At 29.2% G+C, this 7,375-nt stretch overlaps 1 pseudogene; it reads right to left on the reverse strand.

The window, feature by feature from the left end:
- Positions 1-1,722: 1,722 nt before the first annotated feature.
- Positions 1,723-2,545, reverse strand: LOC149206761 (organic cation/carnitine transporter 4 pseudogene; annotated as a pseudogene).
- Positions 2,546-7,375: the final 4,830 nt, after the last annotated feature.

Here is a 7,375-nt window from a genome sequence, read left to right on the forward strand (position 1 = left end):
TTGGAGGATGAGTGAGTGAGGTAAGGTGCATGAATGGATAGGGAGGCAGGGTAGTGGCCTGAAATGACCCAAAGACTGATGGATAGAATTGAGGAGAAGGTGTAGATGGTTGGACTTGTTCCAAGAAGACTGAAGTAATGCTGCACAAAAGGTAGGGTTATGAGGGCAGTATGGCAACGTGAGGCAAGAAACCAAGTTAGGAGATGGAGAAGATGGGTTTGAGGGAGTTTGGGTAGACAGAGAAGTGGTACAGGTGCTCTTTAATATCCCTGCACCCGCATCAGTAAATAAACATCAAGATCCAATAACTGTAACCAAGCAAATTCTTAACAACTACTTGAAATTATTAATTATCTAGCGACAGCAAAGTGCATATAAAGCTTCGGAGGTAAAATTATCAAAATTACCGATCAAACACCTGATGGAAAACGCGGACTGCAGAACCCCAACTTTATATTTCTGATCACAAACGAGACCCATTCAGAAACCGTCGAAACTTCGCTCCCTCCGTCCCAGCCCCATGACGCTTGATCCATGGAACACACAGATCCCGTGGAACTGTAGGATTCAAACCTGTGCTTCATGGAAAGGAAATCGTCAAAAGGTTTCTCTAAGCATAACAAGAATTCCATTAAACATATCATGAATATGTAGTCTACACTTGTAAATAACATATTTTAGCATAAGGGTCTAATAATTAGGTGAGAATCGCTATGAAACATTGATGCCTCAACATGTTAACTTCCATTGTTAACATGTTGAAAAGTGGTTAAGATTCTCCCCTTTTCCCTTCTCTACTAGACTAGAAAAACCCTAACGCACAAGAAGACTTACACTGAGTTAACCAGTTTAGATACTAGCATAGGCACTGATCTAATAGGTTCCCTCAAGTTTCTCTTATTGGACGAATCATATTTTCCATCTTGCCTTAGCTCAACATATGAAATTTCCCAAGAGAAGCAAGGAGACTTAATATTAATAGGTCAATTTATTCATGAAAATATTTGATTGAATTAATATTTTCTTATATAATAATGTAGTGATTGACTAGTGTTCATTTGTTTGAAATGTTATATTTTAAAATAGTTAAATATATTTATTTTTAAATATGTGTTATGATAATTTGCATTGACAATTTAAAAAGCTCCTCCTTGCTTCGAGATCATAATCTCTACTAATAGGGTCAACCATGTGAAGGTGTAAACTTAAATGCCCCAAAAACATTGCATTGTTGATATGGGCTCTTTTACATATCAACATGCAGAGATGATTTAATATATTGATTTAATATGCCAAACCGTTAAAGATGTTAATGGATATTTTTTTTTTAAATATTAATTTATCAACATTAATGAAAATAAATTACGATAAAATTTTGCATTATTCACATTATTATTGGTGTAGTAGTAATATTTATTAAAAATAGTTGCTAATTATGTTTTTTTTTTTTAATCTTAAAATATTATGTGATCAAAAAATTTATGTTTTGTTTCAAATGTTGGAATTAACTTATTAACCTTTAAATGGCAAATGAAAATACAATTAAAAAAGAAAAAAGAAAAAATACAAATCTCATTATAATTAAAACTCAATATAATAAATAAACATTAAAATATTATACAATAAAAAGATAAGGCTTAATTAAATCTATATAAAATACACACATACAATTTTATAATAAAATTCATGGCTAATACAAATCAACATAAGAAACATAAGCATTCATTGACAAAACATTCTGTAAACATGCTTAATCGATCTCATGACTTTCATGGCATCTTCCAGCCTGCCCTTGACGAGGTACCATCGGGGGGACTCTGATACAAATGGCAGAACGAAAAAGAAATACAAGGCCAAAGGAATCGAAGCGACTATGTACAGATATCTCCAGCTACCAGAAAAGTAGGAGAGAGCTGGAAGCAGAGCTATGCCGAGGGAAAAGAAATACAAAGTCAACATGCCAACTCGTCCTCTCTTACACGGCCCGACAGGTTCAGTTGCCAAAACGAAGGACGATAGCCGAACGCCGCCAATGCTAATTCCCGTCAATAAACGCAGAATCAAATAAACCCAGAAATTGGGCGAGAAGGCCGTCAAGAAACTGAGGATGGTGTTGCAAATACAGACCAACCTCAGCAGTCCCTTCCCTCCCAGCAAAGAATCTGGCAATTGCCCAAATATCCCTGCACCCGCATTAGTAAATAAACATCAAGATCCAATAACTGTAAATTCTTAATGATCTAGCGGCAGCAAAGTGCATATGAAGCTTCGGAGGTAAAATTATCAAAATTACTGATCAAGCACCCGATGAAAAACGCGGACTGCAGAACCCCAACTTTATATTTCTGATCACAAATGAGACCCATTCAGAAACCGTTGAAACTCCGCTCCCTCCGTCCCAGCCCCATGACGCCCGATCCATGGAACACACAGATCCCGTGGAAATGCAGGATTCGAACCCATGCTTCATGGAAAGGAAATCGTAAAAGGGTTTCTCTATGTTGCAGTGCCAGTTGGGCTCATAGTCTGCAAAAATCATGACCATCGTATGAAAGGCCTCGAGAGTCCATGCGAGACTGTAGAGCACAAAATGCTTGAGCTGCCATCGTCCAAATTCTCCCGTCCATTTTTGAATTGAGACTTCATTATTTATTGGTTCTTTTAAATTTCAATTCTTGCTTTTCTCCTTTTTGGAAAAGGATGGGTTGATGCTTTTGGTTTTTTAAAAATTTCTATTCTTGTGCTTTCTATTTTTGAAAAAAGATGTCACGTATATGTTTTTGCTGCCAGGTTCATGCTTTTTCCATCCACGTTGGGCCAATTCTTTTGTTGTGAGGTTCATTTTGTTGCCATGCTTTTTCCGAAGGGAAATATCAAACACACATCTTGTCAACACGGCTTCAATTTATATTTTTTATTTATTTATTTATTTATTTGCAGTTTATAATTCAGTGTTCATTTAATTTTTATTTTAAAATTTTATTTATTTTTGGGATGTTTGTAGTAGGGTGTTGAAAGGCTTTAGGATTGAAGAGTTTGATGGATATATTATGTTATTTGTTTTTTATTTTATTTAATATTTGTTATATGAAATTTATTGTATATTAATATTATTTTTTATTTAAAATTGCAAAGCAATATGTATTTAGGGTAAGTGTCTTGACAAATTTGTAAAAACTGATTTTAATAAGTTTTAAAAAGGGCAAGTGGAAAATTGTGTGCGTGCGAATCTTTACAATGAGGAGTGTCCTCCTTGATATATAAGAATATGGGAATTAGTGTAGCCATATAAATGAAATGGCTAGCAAACTAAAATGAACATCAAAACACTCACCTCTCGATATATTTCACAGAGCCAAGCCAAAAAAAAATCATGAACATCTCAAAACTGATAATTAAATTTGTATTTAAAACTCATACTTAATTTGTGTCTTTCATAAAAAAATTCTATTTATTACTGGAGTAGGATTCTTGTCCATTTTACTTTTCTAGGAAATAAACTTACTAAGGGCTTTTATAAATGTAATATCAACCCTAATGTAGTTGGATTTGAGATCTAACGTGACATATGAGGGGGTTGGGTGGATGGGAATTTTTTAAACCAATTTGTCTCAACTCAACCCTAATGTAGTTGTATTTGAGATCTAACAGCATATGAGGGGCTTGCGTGGATGGGAATATTTTAAACCAATTTGTGTCAACAACAATTGAGACATATATTTCTATGACTAATTATTTAGAATTTACATTTCGTCTACTCTTCCATTGTTATAGTTAGCCTAGTGAAAAACATTTTTTTTATTCTTGATTTGCTAACAAGATGTAGCACTGTACAGGACTTGAACATTTTTTAGCGTGCCAGCTTTCCCTCTTTTGCATGGCTACTATTCTCAACGTCCCATTTTGATATGGCTTCTTGAAACTTATGTTTTTTTCATACCCACATTTTAATTTGGTCTTAGGTATGTTCTTAATTGTTTTATGAAAGTATGCATTTCACCATGAAAATTAAACGTACTTAAATTAAAATCGTATTGAATTAACTTGATTGCGTGTTCCTATTTAATATTCATGCAAACTAGTGTGGTACTCAATGGTCGTTGTAGACAATTATGTTCAACCTTTAAACTCGGTATTTGAAATGCACTTTATTTACAGTTCTAGGGATAAAGAAGTAAATGGCATCTCTTACTTTTTTGAATTTCTTCATTGCCACTATTGTTAGACTATTAAATGATTAATGATGTTAATGGATATTTTTAAAAAACATATCAATTTATTAACACCAATAAAAATAAATTATGATAAATTTTTGCCTTAGTCACATTATTATTGTTATGGTATTAATATTTATTAAAATAGCTACTAATTATGTTTTTTTATCTTAAAATGTTATGTTATCAAAACTTTATGTTTTGTTGCAAATGTTCAAATTAACTTATATATATATATATATATATATATATATATATATATATATATATAATATTAACGCGTTAAGATATAAATATATCTTAATATATCTTAATCAGTTAAAATAGAAAAAAGAAAAAATACGAATCTCATTATAATTAAAACTCAATATAATAAATAAATATTAAAATATTATACAATAAAAAGATAAGACTTAATTAAATATTTATAAAATACACACATTCAAGTTTATAATAAAATTCATGGCTAATACAAATCAGCATAACAAACAAAAGCATTCATTGACAAAACACTTTGTAAACATACTTAATCAATTTCAAATAAACAAAGATAAAATATACAATTTCAAATGCAATGGAATATAAAATTTAAACACACAACATATAAAACCTACTATACACTATTTACACTATAAAATTAATTGCAATCACAATTCAATACAACAAACACATTATTACAATTTCAAGTCACCTACAACACAAATATTCATAAATAAGCGCACGCACACACACACATACACATATATATATCCAATTTCAAATAAAGAAACATACAAAGTACAAGTCAAAATAAACAAACATACAATATACAAATTTAACTAAACACACAACATACAATTGTAATAGTGTGTTTGTTTGTTGTATTGAATTGTGATTGTAATTAATTTTCTAGTGTAAATAATGAGTAGGTTTTTACTTTGTATATTGTGCATTTGCTTATTTAATATTGCAATGGCATGTTTGAGTGTTTGTATTTGTATTGGCTTGGAAATGTATGATATGTGTTTCCTTATTTGGAACTTTATATTAATTGTATTTTTATTTGTATTTGTATTTTGTGTTTGATATTTAACAATTTAAAATCGTACATTTGCTTATTTAAATTTGTATTGTAGGTGTATGCGAGAATATGTTTGTTATGCTCATTTAGATTAGACATGAGTTTTATTGTAAACTTGAACCTGTGTATTTTATATAGATTTAATTAAGTCTTATATTTTTATTGCATAATAATTTAATGTTTATTTATTATATTGAGTTTCAATTATAATGAAATTTGTATTTTCTCTTTTTCTTTCTTAATTGTATTTGGTTAAAATAAATAAAAGCGCGCACACACAGACATAGATATCAAAATCAAATAAAGAAACATACAATGTACTAGTCAAAATAAACAAAGTACAATATACAAATTCAAATAAACACACAACATACAATTGTAATATTGTGTTTGTTTGTTGTATTGAATTGTGATTGTAATTAATTTTGTAGCTGTAAATAGTTTGTAGGTTTTTACTTTGTATATCGTGCATTTGCTTATTTAATGTTGCAATGGCATGTTTCAGTGTTTGTCTTTGTATTGACTTGAAATTGTATGATATGTGTTTCCTTATTTGGAATTGTATATTATGTGTTTTTGTATTTGAAATTGTATTTTGTGTTTGATATTTGAAATTTTAAAATTGTATATTTGCTTATTTAAATTTGTATTCTAGGTGTTTTCTAAAATTGCATAAACATGGGAGAATATGTTTTGTCAAATGTTTGTATGTGTAGGTGGCTTTGTCAATGTTGGTGAATGTATATGTTTAAATTTTATATTCCGTTGCATTTGAAATGGTATATTTAATCTTGGTTTATTTCAAATTGATTAAGTTTGTCTACCAAGTGTTTTGTTAATGAATGCTTGTGTTTATTATGTTGATTTGTATTAGGCATGAATTTTATTATAAACTTGAACATGTGTATTTTATATAGATTTAATTAAGTCTTATATTTTTAGTGTATACTATTTTAATGTTTATTTATTATAATGAGTTTTAATTATAATTAGATTTGTATTTTTTCTTTTTATTTTTTAATTGTATTTGGTTAAAATAAATAAACATACAATATACAAATTCAACTAAACGCACAACATACAATTTCATGTCAATAAAAGAAAACACTAAAATATTCTTATGCAAATTTAAATAAAATTAATTTCGTAATATACAAATTAAAATCGACATTATACATGCACATTCAAATTCATAATTCAATACAAAAAACACATGGTTACAATTTCAAATTACATACAGATATTTGTAAATAAACATGCATACAACCATTCACGTATATATGCAGTGTCAATAAAATAAACATACAAAATATAAGTTTAAATAAGCAAACATAGAATATACAATTTTGTGTCCAAATACAAAAGAAAATAATCATTGTCAAAAACACTCATATATAAGCAATTTCAAACGAGCAAACACACACTTCAACTAAACACACCGTCAAAACAAGTGACATATACATACAATTCAAGTAAACACAAGCTTACACAATTTGAATTCAAAATATCAAACATAAATACATAAAACATTTGCAAAATCACAAACATATATATACAAATTCAAATAATGTTACATGCAATTCAAGTAAACACAAGCTTAGACAATTTGAATTCAAAATATCAAACATAAATACATAAAACATTTGCAAAATCACAAACATATATATACAAATTCAAATAATGTTATCACTCTCAATATTTAGAGTTATAATATTTCTAGTGAATTAATTAATTCCCTAACACTTTCTAGAAAATGGCTTCACAAATATCTACTCATTAGCAACTAATGATATAAAAAAACCTAACCTCAACAAAATAAATAAAAATTGGTATGATATAGTCAAACAATATTTGCAGTAAAGAAATTCAGAAAGGTAAGAGATACCTTTTTCCTTCTCTATCCCTAGAACTGTAAATAAACTTCATTTCGAATGCCAAGTTTGAAGGTTAATAAAAAAAGGGTGTGACAATCTAAAAAAGTTCCAAAATATATTAAGTTTGCGAAGACTAACTCAAATATATTTTACTAAAATCTGGTACTCCTCTGGGTTGTTTGAAACACAATGAAAATTAAAAGTGGTACCATAAGTAACGCATACCT

The sequence above is a fragment of the Pinus tabuliformis genome, chromosome 1_2 (genome assembly GCF_031772625.1).
Source record: "Pinus tabuliformis cultivar Carrire ecotype Pingquan chromosome 1_2, CPIR1, whole genome shotgun sequence".
Classification (NCBI taxonomy): Eukaryota; Viridiplantae; Streptophyta; class Pinopsida; order Pinales; family Pinaceae; genus Pinus; species Pinus tabuliformis.